The sequence below is a fragment of the Arachis ipaensis genome, chromosome B09, assembly GCF_000816755.2.
Source record: "Arachis ipaensis cultivar K30076 chromosome B09, Araip1.1, whole genome shotgun sequence".
NCBI classification, from domain to species: domain Eukaryota; kingdom Viridiplantae; phylum Streptophyta; class Magnoliopsida; order Fabales; family Fabaceae; genus Arachis; species Arachis ipaensis.
In genome coordinates this window covers 89,258,421-89,272,675 of record NC_029793.2, presented here as the reverse complement: position 1 = coordinate 89,272,675, position 14,255 = coordinate 89,258,421, and positions in this window count along the sequence as shown.

Here is a 14,255-nt window from a genome sequence, read left to right as displayed (position 1 = left end):
ATTTTTGGGTATGTTTGATTGAAATGAGATTTGGATTGATATGGTGAAGACGGTGACTTTGTCTTGCTCATGTATAGGCAAGTTGAGATTAACGATTCTCTCTCTTGCTGTGATAGACAAGCTAAGGTTGAGGATTTCCTCTCTTGTTGTGATGGGCAAGCAGGATTGAGGATTTCCTCTCTTGTTACATCAGAGAATTGAATGGAAAAGGTTGAGGATTCCCTTCGATTCAATTTCTGGCTGTGGTATGAACGAGTGAGGTTGAGGATTTCCTATCGTTACATCACAGTCTCTCTCTAAATGGGAGGTTGAGGATTCTCTCCTCGAAGGTTGAGGATTCCCTTCGTGTTGAGAGATGATATCCAGATTAGCTACTGGCTGTGTTAGTTCTGACTGTATAATCAATATATGAGCTCATTAGTCATAGGACAGACATGCATTATTTGCCCTTGATTACTTTGTTTGGGTTTGCTATACTTTTGGCTTGTTAATTTGTGCATATTAAATGATTTTGTGCTAATTTCTTTACTTGATTATACTTGTATTTTATTTGCCTATTTTGCTTGTGTTTGTATAACTGAGATGTCCCTTATACTAGCGATGGTGACGCTGAGGGCTGCTTTTGATGAGATGAATTGAGCTCCCTAGGTAGATGCAGTAGAGTAATTCCACTTGCTCTGGGTGGAGATTGGATGTGTTGACAATAGAATCACTGAGTTCGAAATATATGAAGGTTGTTCCGGTCGAAGTTGGAGAGTTGTGACAATAAAGAGGAAAGTGAGTTAGAGTAGAATCCCCTAGACAGTTGTCTAATTACAAATTAGTGAGAACCTAGGATGGAAATAATGATGTGTGGAGTTTAAGATTGCTTAGTGAGTTTCATGTTGCCTTATATTTTATTTACTTGGTATTTTTACCGTACTAGAAACCCATGGGTCGAGGGTTCTCATTCTGTATATATTCCTAAATTTTCATATGAAGGTCTTGATACTCCGCAGTGAGCTGGAGTTTATCTAAAAGACGGCGAAGCTTATTCTGAATTATGTTCTGTATTTTGTTTAGACTTCTCCCTTTTATTTTGGAAAATTGATGATGTACACGTAAATATTTCTTTTGAAACGTGCCTATAGAGGCTCTGATGTACTTTTGGGAGAGATAGGATGGTCATCAATTGTTTTTATTACTGTAACCCTAGCCGACCTAAACTTTGCGGGTCGTGACTAGTAGCTATTATACATAATTATATATATTCTGTCTTTAATCTATTCTACCTTTAAGGTTTTATTTTACCCTGCTTTCCAAACACGTTACTTTTCGTCACGTATATGTTTCCAATCGCGATTTTCTTTTACTCCCTTTTCAGGATTCTCGATTAATAATTTATTCTAATTATATACGTATTACAACTCCACGTTGGGTCGTACCATCTTAGTATCATTGACTTATAAGGATTTGAATGTTAGGATGTTACAAGCTTGTATTTATCAAAATTAAAAAATCTAATATAGTTATATATACTAGTGTATTAATAAGCACTAATGTGCCTATTTAGAATTGATTCAATTTTTTATTTATTAAAAATGTTTAAAATAATAAAAAATAAAATTAATTGAGATGTCAAAACATTAATAAGATTTTGGATTTAAATTTTGAAAATAATAATTTTTTTATGAATTATATGTAATAAAAGGACATTTTAGGAAGAAAAATTACACACCAATTCTTCTCATATTCTTATTATATAGTATGGATCAAAGTGTTTCTACTCCTGTGAAGGGGGAAGGGAAGAAGAAAAAGGGAGAAGGAAAGAAGAAGAAAAAGATGATCACGATCTACCTCTGCCTCCGCTTCCGCCGTAAAAAATTTAAAACCAAGGGGTGAGACTCGTGCTTCCAAAGCAGGTAAACGTGTCATCCTACCCGTGTCCTTCACTGGTGGCATGAGATACTTGTTTATTAATTGTCAAGATGCTATGGCAATTTGTAAGAAATATAGATATCTAGACCTTTTCATCACAATGACATGTAACTCGAGTTGGCAAGAGATTGTCAGCGTTAACAATCCAAGGAACTTAAAGGTTAAAGACCGGCCGGATATATCGTGTAGAGTGTTCAAAATTAAACTTGACAAGATAATCTTGGATCTTAAGCAAGGAATTCTATTTGGAGCACTAGATGCAGGTATTGCTCACTATCCAACCTTATTTTTAGAGAAATATTCCTTTAGATTTTTATAAAATAAATGGCAAAATATTTTCTTACTTAACATATTGTTGATTTTCTATTATCACCCTTAATTTATCAAAGCACATATATAAAATAGATAGTTTATTTATAACTGATAAACCATTATTTTATGGTCTATATTATGTTTAATTGTGTGGTTTTATCAAATCTTTACCCACTTATTCATATGATTAGCATGTATTTACAATTCCTTCCCAAAATTACTCCATGGTTGAAAACTTGCTTCCTAGAGACTTTTAATTATGTATTTTAATTCTCCTTTATTCCATTCGATGCCGTGATCCGTGTGTTAAGTGTTTCAGGCTTTGCAGGGCATGAATGAATTGGAGATTGGAAAGGAGGCTTGCAAAAATGGAAGGAACATAAGAAATTAAGGGGATGACCAGCGAGAAGCGACGCAGACGCATGGCTCACGCGACCGCGCGAATTGGAGAAATCATAGTGATGCGCTCGCGTGCCTGACGCGAACGCGTGAACTGAAAGCTGCATGAGTGACGCGAACGCGTGGATGACGCGATCGCGTGACGTGCGCGATCTGCAGAATTTGCAAAATTCGCTGGGGGCAATTTTGGGCCATGTTTTGACCCAGTTTTTGACCCAGAAAAGCAGATTAGAGCCAGGGAACATGCAGAGACCAGAAGACAACATTCATTCCGCATAATTTTAGTTTTTAGATCTGAATTTACTCCTCCTCTAGGTTTTCTCTCTACACATTCATAGTTCTTAGGATTTTGATTTTTATTACTTTTTAGATTGGGATATTGAGAAGAGTTATTACCTCCGCCAAGACTTCATTACTCTAGTTTGTTTGCCTTACTTGTCACTTACTCTTTCATATCCTTATTTTGTTCAGAATTACTATTGGATTATTTTTAGAGTTTATTAATACAAGAACTTTTTTATTTTTAATTGATCTTTTTGATTATTATTTATCATGTCTTCCTTTATTTCCCTTTCTTATTTTGTGAAGTTTACATTCATAATGAGCGAGTAGTTCCCTAACTTGATTGGGAGTTGGTTGAAAGGAGAACCTTGAGTTGTAATGCTCAAGAGTAAAATTATAATTGGGTTTATCGTTGGGTCGCCCTCCAGTCACTGACACTAGTTCTTCCCAAGGGAGAGGATTAGAACTTGTGAATAGAAACTGACTTCCAATTTGCTTGACTTTCCTTTATCTGGTAAAGGATAACTGAGCAGAACAACCTTCAATTATCAATTAATCTTGGGGGAACTCCAACAAGGATAGGACTTCCGACTAATCTACTCCCGGTCAAGGTTTTTATTTAAATTACATAAATTCCCTGATTTAATTTCCTGTCTATCAAACTCAAACCCTTTTGGAAAACATCTGATTAATAAAATAGCACATCTTTCTGCAACTCGTTGGGAGACGACCTGGGATTCATACTCCCAGTATTTTAATTCTAATTTTGTGACAACTCTTCTAAATTGATAAGCGGATTTTTGTTGGTTAAGAACTGTACTTGCAACGTATATCTTATAATAATTTCTTAACCCGCCAATTTCCGCCACGTCAATAACATATATTTTTTTTGTCTTTTTGGTATAACGGATGTATACGGTGGAATTCCAAAAAAGAGGTCTACCACATGCTCACATTCTTTTATGGTTAAGTGATGACCATAAGATAACAACAGCAACTCAAATTGATCGGTTAATATCTTCAGAGTTGTCAGATCCTGTTCGCCTCCCAAAATTGTTTAGAGCTGTATCTACATATATGATTCATGGACCATGTGGTAGAGCTTTCTCAAAATCTCCCTGCATGAAAGATGGGTACTGCACTAAATATTATCCCAAACCATCTTTATAGTAATACAAATGAGGAGCTCATATGCTGACGTGGCGCTCATACGTTGAGTTTGGGAGTTTATTTGCTTAGATGTCGTTACTAGAAATTCTTAGATTTATATTTATAAATTGTTATTTTTTAAATTTTAAATTGTTTTACTTAAGTTGTTATGTTTAAAATTTTAACGCTATTTCTTAAAAATTTATTGATTCTTTAGCATTATTTTTTAAATTTTTATAGATTTTTTTCCAAAATTGCAACTACATACGTAAATTTAAATATATTTACGTTAATTTAGAATTTTAAAAATTGTTAATATATTTATTTACTTTATCTGCAAATTTAATTCAAATTTAAATTAAAGTCAATCAAATTTAAAAAATTTTAGCTATGAGTCAACTATAAAAGTATAAGTTATGAGATATGTGTAGCACCACAATTCAAAGTACATCAAACCCTTTCTTTACATACATCCAAAATCTAAAATTTCTCTACTTATTCCAATGGCTGGTATTCATAAAATCGCAGAAATCAAACCTACAATCGACAATTTGTTTGTACGTATACGAGTGATACGATTATGGACACTACCAAGTTATGAAAATTCTTCATTGCCATACTCAATTGAGATGGTTCGGCTCAATGAAGATATGAGTTTTCTACTAATATTTTTTATTTTATTTTAAATTTATATTATTTATATTTTAAATTTGTTTGTTTATCCCCATCTAATTGTTCTTTAATTTTTTAAAGATGGAGCTGTTGTCGTCTTACAATTTGTTAGAGTAAAGTTATATAACGGTAATATTTATCCATAATTATGTAAATTTTTATATGTGAGATTTTACTATTTTTTATGTAAGTTTTTACTCATTTTGTATTAAATTAAATTTTTAAGAAAAATTGTTTTACAGAATTTCATGTATGGCACAAAGATGTTCTTCAATCTTGAAGAAGCAAATGTCACCCAATTTAAAATTAGGTGGGTGTATATTTTTTTTTAATTCTTTAGTTTAATATTATATGTGTTATATAACATAATTTTTTTTTCGCTTTATTTATCTAGCTTTGTTAGATTTGAAGAACTTAGGGGGAATATCGGCTGAATTCCAAATGAGGCTGCATTCTTAAAAATTTATCAAGACAAAACTATTGAGCAGTTAAAAGAATTAGATACGGTAATTTTTTTTCTGTAAAAAAGTTGAGGAAAAATTAATTTAAATTTGTTGTATATTGATTATTTTTGTTTATTCATCTTATTTATTTAAATATATATTTTAAATTTAAAAACTCACTAAATTCAGAAGATTTAAATCATTAAATTTTTTTTTTCAAAATGCTGTTTGTATTGTCTTGACTACTATAAGTCATATTATAGATAATTCAGATTGGTGGTACGGCCAATGTGAATGCAACAGGTCCACATATGCTTTAATAAAAACTTTCAAATGTTCAAGTTGTGACTGTTCATGTTTCGTAGTGTTTGACAAGGAGGTAAAACAAGTTTTGGAAAAAAGCTGTGTAGAGATACTTGATCCACTCTTATTGGTAAGTTCTAACCAATATTTATTTCTAAAAACATTAGTGATGATATTTTTAATGTTAATTTTTATATTATTTATTATTAATATATTATGTAATATACTGCAAAAAGGAGATCTATCGAATACACCTACACTTTTACTTAACCTAATTGATAAGACATTCTTCTTCATCGTTGAAGTTCAAATATCTGATAGTCCACATTTTTCACCTTCTTATAAAGTTAAGAAGATGACTGATAATGTGGACCTCATAAATAAATTAAAAAATGCTCACCTATTCAAATTGTGAGTACAGTTATAAGTGTACTTTCTATTAAAAATCAGTTTATTTTTCTCTTTCTTAGTCATTAGTAGTATCTAATTTATAAATAATAATTAATAACTAATTATAATTTTAGGATGTTGACTACCCCAGTGATTTGCTTCCAACTTCAAAGGCTTCCTCAATCATTGAAGGGAAGAAAGTAGAACGTGTTAAGGTATTTGTTCAAAAAATGAATTTTTTGTTTGTTTGTTTTCTCAAAGTTGGATCTTTATTTTATTAAAAAAATATTATTGAGATAAAATCAAAGGTGAGAAGGAAGTCTTTAATTTAACGTAGTATTTTGTACAGAATTTGTTGCTTGAATTCTCCAATAAAGTTGCGGACAATGATGGATCCGAAGTGTTGAAAAATGCTATTACACCAACCAAGCGACTATCCTCGGAGTCGGAAGATTTGAAGGTGCAAGGAAATACCTCAACTTACAAGAAGATCAAGATTGAGAATGAAACTTGAGAATTTGGATGCACATGTTTTAGAATCCCTTTCAGAGTATATCTAATAGAATAATGTCAAGCATATGTTTGTTTTGGTGGAAATATTGTCTTTTTTTGAGTTATTATTTTTCATTCGGTTCTTTTGGATTTTTATGTTTGGAATCTAGAATTTTTTTAAATATAAATTGAAGTTATTTGGTTATTACTTATGGTTTTATATTTAATTCGACTCACACCATTGATATTTTGTTAATTTCTAATTTAGTATTTAATGCCATAAAGTTATAAATTTTTCATTTGAATTATTGTTGATATAATTAAGTTAGTTATTGATTTTTAATTTGTAATTATTTTAAAAAGAAAATCATTTTTAATTAAATTATTATGTTTAAAATTTTAAATTTAAATTCAAATAAACTTTTTTTTTTAATTTCTAAGTAAGCAATTGGGTTTGAGAATATTTTTTAAAATCTTATATAATTTATAAGCTACTATACTAATTATAAAAGATTATATTAAAGTAAATAGAATTACCAGTCTTATTAAAATGTGAGGTTATTTATACTATTTAAAAGAAAATTTTAATTTGACATTTTTCTATACTTAATTCTGTTTCTAATGTTGTTCCAACAAAATTGAATTAATTTAGGAAATTTTATTTAAAAATTTAAAATTTGTACTAGCTAATTAGAAAATTATTTAAAAAAATTTAAAATTTGAAATTCTAATACTAATTCCTAATTAAATGACTTCTTAACCGTTTCGATTTTTAAATTTAAATTTTTTTACTTGCCACATTTATAAATTTTCTCTTTACTCAATTTACATTGTTATCTTTTAAATTATTTTTGCACAATAGAAGTACTTTCATTTTTTCTCTCTTTTTAAATATTTTTTCTAAATTTACGTAATTTATAAGGTTATTAACTTTTAGATTGTATTTAATTTTATTTATTTTTATCGACAAATAATAGGATTGATACTATTTATGACAAAACAAAAAAAAATTATTCCTGTTTAATTAGAAAATTTTATTTAAAAATTTAAAATTTGCACTAGCTAATTAGCAAACTCTATTTAAAAATTTGAAATTTGAAATTCTAATACTAATTCTTAATTAAGTGACTTCTTAATCATTTTGATTTTTAAATTTAATTTTTTTTTATTTGTCACATTTATAAATTTTCTCTTTACTCCATTTACATTGTTATTTTTTAGATTGTTTCTCTACAACAATAGAGGTACTTTCATCTTTTTCTCTCTTTTTAATTATAAGCTATTCATTTTCAATTTCTTTATTTAAAAAAACGAAAAAAAAATTTAACTATTAGATAAATTTATTGACGGTGAGATTAAACTTATATTATTTGAAAAAAAACTTTTGTAAAAAAATATATTATTTTTCGTAAAATATATTTACGTAACTAAATAAATGAGAATAAAAAGAAAATTAAAGCCACCATTGAAATTGAACTGACCATTTAGTTATTTATTTATTTAGTAGAGATGCAGAGGAGCGAGGAAGCTGAATTCAAACTGGATAGTTGGTGAAATGGTTGGAAAAAAATTAAAGAGAAAATAAAAACTACATGGATATAAATATATAACAAAACATATGATTGATTTAGAATTTTTGATGGAATAGGAACACAAAAGAAGGAGCAAATGTACGTGGTGGGTCATGGATGTTGTTCTTATATTACACGTGAACCTCCACTTCTCTTTGCAACACACAAATTCAACTTAGGACTTTATTTTTTTAATAATATAAAAAATTTACCAATAAAAATGTATTATGTATGATGTATTTTTTTATAGTAAAAAAATTTATTTATTTGGTATTTTCAGATATATATTGAAAGATGCAAGAAGTCCAGAAAAAAGCAAGATCGAAAAAAAATTGATATTGAAAAATAAAGAAAATACAAAACGGAGCACAATTTAAGATATATTTCATACAAAAAATAAATTAATTATTTTACAATTTTTATTTTTAGGTTAGAATAATATATCTTTTTATTTGGTATGTTCAAGTATGTCAGTTCTATATATTTGATTTTTATTAAGTATACAAAATAACTAACATGTCATGAGTATTTTGGTCAAATAAAATCCCATAAAATACAATATTTTCTATACATTATTTAGCTATTGACAAGTAATAAATTATTAGTTTATATTGTCTTTGTAATATTTTACTAAATTTGTTTATGAAAAAATTACAGAAAATCCGAGTGATAGTTCCAATGATGTGCATTTTGAATCGGTGTTGTCGAACATTACAAATAGCAGCATCAATACAGGTTGATTTTTGGATGAATTTTTTTGAAACTTGCTTATGTGAATATGAATTCACTTTATGTATTTTGGTTTTCCTACCATTTATTCAATTATAAACTCTAACAGAAAATATATTCAAAACTAATGTCTCGAATTATCTTATTAGATAATAACCCAACACCATATCGACCAAGGTCTCCAACTATACTAATCCACACTCTGTAGGTGAAAAAGAACCACGTGCCAATATTAGTGGTATTAGTAATTCGGGTATCACACGTGGAGCATATGATAACCCATGTCATCAGACAAGTCAACAACAGCTTCAAGAAATATCAAACAATATCGACCAGTTACAAAGCCAGCATATGTTAATATGCTTTTATTACTTAAAGACCAAACATTTAATTTTTCAATTGGTCTATTAAAAACAATCTGTGGTATATGCTATATAATTATTATAGATTCATTGGAGCACTGATAAACCACTATTTCATAGTTTATCTTGCGCTCAATTGAGTGGTTTTTATCAAATCTTTGCCCACTTATTCATACTAATCGCATGTTTTACATTTTCCTTCCTGATTTTGCACTATGATTGAAACCATACTTCTTTGGCCTTATAATTGCTAATATTAATCCTCTCTTATTACCATTTGATGCTGTGATATGTGTGTTAAGTGTTTTCAGAGATTACAGGGCAGGAATGGCTTAGAGGATGGAAAGGAAGCATGCAAAAGTGGAAGGAATACAAGAAGTTGAAGGAACTGCAAAGCTGTCAGCCTGACCCTCTCGCACTAAAAAGATCATAACTTGAGCTACAGAGGTCCAAATGATGCGGTTCTAGTTGCGTTAGAAAGATAACGTCTGGGGCTTCGATTTGATATATAATTTGTCATAGTTGCTCTGACGATAAGTGACACGAAAGTGTGATCCACGCAGACGCGTCGCAGTGGCGAAAAACCAGCGTGTTTGAATTCGAAACCAACGAATTTTGGGCTGTTTTTGACCCAGTTCTCGGCCCAGAAAACACAGATTAGAGGCTATAAAGTGGGAGAATACATCCATTCATCACACAACTCATATACATTCATATTCACATAGTTTTAGGATTAGATGTAGTTTTTAGAGAGAGAGGTTCTCTCCTCTCTCTTAGGATTTATATTAGGATTTAGGATTTCAACTTCTTCTCAGGTTCAATATTCTTTTTATATTTTTATTTATTCTAATGCTTTATTCGTATCTGACTCGTTACCAATTCGGCTTATGAATTCTTCGTTTTTAGATTTGAATGTTTTATTTAATATAATTTGAGGTATTTCAGATTTGACTTTGCTTTGCTTTATTTATATGAATGCTTTTAATTTAATTTAGATATTTTCTCTCTTTTGGCTCTGGTTAAGTAATTGGTGACGCTTGAGTTATCAAATAAAGCAGTGGTTGAAATTGGGAGTTGTTAATTAATTTGAGTTCCAATAACTCTAGCCTTTCCAAAGGAAAGACTAGGACTTGAGGATGAAATTAATTAGTCCACTTGACTTAACTAAGTGTGATTAAAATCCAATTCTCATCACCATTGATAAGGATAACTAGGATAGAAATTCCAGTTCTCATACCTTGCCAAGAGTTTTATTAATTATTAATTTATTTTTCTTGTCAATTAAATTACTTGTTCAAACCTTTTAAAAACCCAAAATTCTACCTTTTCCATAGCTAATAATAAGTCATACCTCCCTGCAATTCCTTGAGAAGACGATCCGAGGTTTGAATACTTCAGTTATAAATTTTATTGGGTTTTGTTACTTGTGACAACCAAACTTTTGTAAGAAAGGAATTCTTGTCGGTCTAGAAGCTATACTTACAACGCGAATTTATTGTGAAAATTCTACATCGCGCGAGAATTTCGCTCTGTCAAAATGGCGCCATTGCCAGGGAATTGCAAATGTGTGCCTTATTATTGGTTATTGTAAATATTTACTTTTAAATTGATTTTTTCGAAAAAAAAATATTCAGATTTTTATTTTAAAATTTTTTATTTATCTTATCTTAGTTTTAAATTTCAAAAATCAATTTTTTTTTTTCAGAAATTATCTTTTTCAAAATATTTTAATTTTAAATTTTTATGTTGTCTTAGTCTTCAAGTTTTCAAAAATCAAATCTTTTCAAAATTAAAAATCTTATCTTTTTCAAATTTTATCTTATCTTTTTTTTTCAAAAATCATATCTTTTTCAAAATATTTTCTTTTTGTTAGTTTTTGTTTTTATTTTCCCTTACTACTATGAACTCTCACCCCTTTGGCTATGAGTCAGGTTACAATTATGTTGTAGGAAGAGGAGATTATAATGACAACTTGCATCAAGGATGGGACAATCAAAGATGGGAGGAGCCACAAGGATTTGATCAACCCTCATGGCAACAACCACCACCATATGCCTATGAACCCCCTCCTCAACATGACTTTGGACCACCATACTCACAAGCCCATTTTCGCCATTCACCTCCATATGACCCTAACCCTCAACCATCATACTAACCACCTTATGAGCCATATGAACCATATATAGAACCACCCCAATTCCAACCCAATTACTCCCAAGAACCACCACCTCAATATTCACCATCTCCATATCCATCAATCCAAGAGCACTATGATCCTACTTATGATAGCCGAGCGCAACAAGAGTCAAAGGATCGTTTCAAGGAGACAATGGATCGACTCAATGCGACCATTCAACAACTGGGCCAAGCGATAAGCCGACTAGACTCCCGACATCTGGACACTCAAGGAACTCCCATGGCTTCATGTGGAGAATCTACTGAAGAACGCAACATGAAGGAGAAGCTAGAAACTCCGGTGGACAATGAACAGCATGACTTTGTATTGGAACAATTGGAGGAAGCCGTAATCGTTAAAGAGGAAGAAGTGGTCGAAGACTTAGGAGATGCGGAACCTCCATGGGAAAGTTCAGTCATAGAACCCCCTTCTAAGGAGTTTGAATTTGTTGTTGAGGAGGGTGTACAACCTCCAAGGCATACCCTGGTTGAAGACTTGGAAGAGGTTGATCAAGAGATGGAGACTCAAGAAAAAGAGGCACAACCTCCCATGCCTTTGGTGAGCAATGAAGAAGAGATTGGATTGGAAGAAAGCTACCAAGAGGAAGAGGTTGAAATTGAAGAATCTTGCAAAGAGGTGGAAGATGTCAAAGAAGAGCACAAGGAAGTGGAGCTTGCAAGTTCATTAGAGACACCTCCCCCAAGGCCATTATCGTCCAACACAACATTCAAGTGGGTAAAACTCTCATCCTTGACCTTTACTTTCCCACTTGAATATGGGCTACTAGAGATGGATGGTCAACTTAGAGCTCTTTGTGGCATTAAGAGTAAGAGGAAGATGGTCAGTGGTAAGAATTGTCTTGCAAGGTTCATTATGGTTAGAAACTTTAAGTTTAAACGCAAAGGTTGGTGTAGAGCTCAATTGAATAGGTCTAGGAAGCTGTTTGGATGTCTCAGTAAGAATTTAAATTGCGTACCACCCGGATGGAATCATGATGATCAACAAGAAGACGGGTGCAAAAGCAAGGTTTGGGACCCCGGAATTCAGTCTAGAAATCAACACTCTTGGGACCTTGTCACTTGCTTTAACCTGCTTGAAGGCTTTCTGCGCCTAGTTTGGGATCCCGGAGGCCATTGGAATTCCAAACATTGGTGGAGATTTTTGGATGAATACAAGAACAAGCCACCATAACAGGGAGCTCACCAAATGTCCAACTTAAGGACTTTAACTAAAAGTGCTAGGTGGGAGACAACCCACCGTGGTATGATCGTTCCATTTTCAATCTTATTTAGCTTTGTTTGTTTTTGAGTTTTATTTTATTTTATTGAACCCGGAATTATTCATAACATCTGCATCAGCATCTGCATTCTGCATTCTGCATTTTGCATTAAAAAAAATGGCACGCGACGCGACAGCGCCGCCGACGCGTCCGCGTCATATGTGCGTTGGGAAGAAAACAAGATTGAACAGAGAGTCACGCGAAAGCGTGGCTGGAGGCGTGCCTTTGGCACAAATTGATCCACGCGACCGCGTCGCTGACGCGTCCGCGTCATGTGGGAAAAATGCCTCCCACGCGTCCGCGTCATCCACGTGAACGCGTGGCCCTGTAAAATCGACATAAACAGGTGTTTGGCAGCAAGTTAGACTGGAATGGGGCTGGAACGGTGCTAGACGCACAAGCCTTACCACGCGAACGCGTCACCCCAGATTTTTGACAAAAATGCATTTAAACAGAGAGTTGTGCGTACGCGAGGCTGCTCTCGCGCCACTAGCACAACTCGAGTCACCCGTCCGCGTCGCCCGCGTCGCACAACTTATCCTGATCAGCGCCAATTATCTTATCTTTTCTTTTCTAATCCTAATTTTTTTTTCTATCTTTTCTTCTTTCTTCTTTCTTTCTTACTTCATCTTTTTAACTTCTCATCCCTCTTCACTTCCATTCTATTTTATTTAATTTATTTGCATACTTTCATCCATTGCATTTTAATTTTGGGTATATTTTTATTTTCTTTTCTAAATTTATTATTTTTCCATTGGTGTTAAAAAAAATTTTTTTATTCAACTATTATATCTTTTCTTGAATTATTCTGGTGCTTAATGACTTGTTTTACTCTGACTGGGTATTATTCTTCATAAGTCAATGCTACTCCTTCATGATACTTATATTATTTTGCATTGATATAAACTTATACGGTCTTTCATTACCCACACTTTCCCCCTTTTGTTGCAAATTTTGCACCACTAGTATGCCATGTGCTTCTATTGTTTTCTCACTTGCATGTTGTAGCTACCATGTAATTGAGACCCCATTATTTGGCATTAACCCACCCATACTGTATTTATTTTCTTATCTTTATTTCTGGGTTACTTTTCTTCTTTTTCTCTTCTTTCAAGGTGGCCACCAAAGAAGGGAAAGGGGAAACTTCTATATGGGGCGACAGACAAGTCCACCTGCACAATCTTTGGAAAAAAAGCATCAGTTGAAGCAACCCGTCTACTTGAACATCTTAGCATGCACCGAGGACGGTGCAATCTTTAAGTGTGGGGAGGTCGATACCGATCTCCGTGGGTTAGTACCTTCTTGTCCAAACACCAATGTTTTATTTTCTTTGTTTGTTCATTGTTGCATTTGCATGTTTGATTGCATATTTGTTTGATTTTGTGCATATTTTACCACTTGGTTGAAGTAATATTTTCTTTTTCAAGAAACTTTTTAGAGCATTTCACTAATTTGAATAAAATTAAATGTTAAACTTGTTTGAAGAAATATTATACTGGAACATAGTTTAGAGATCGAACACACAAAACCTGTGAGATTTTGAGCCTATTTGATTGGTTGCATTCTATCAACCAATATTTTATTTTTGGTGTGTGTTGTTCTCTCTAAAATTGTGATCTTTGTCTTGCTTGATTCTATATTTCCATTGTTTGATGTATGCATGCACTCATATGATTGAGGCCCTTGTTTCACTAAGCTTACATACCCATATGGCCTTACCTTTCATAATCCCTTGCAAACCAATTTTGAGCCTATTATACCCCTTTGTTCTTTACTTTA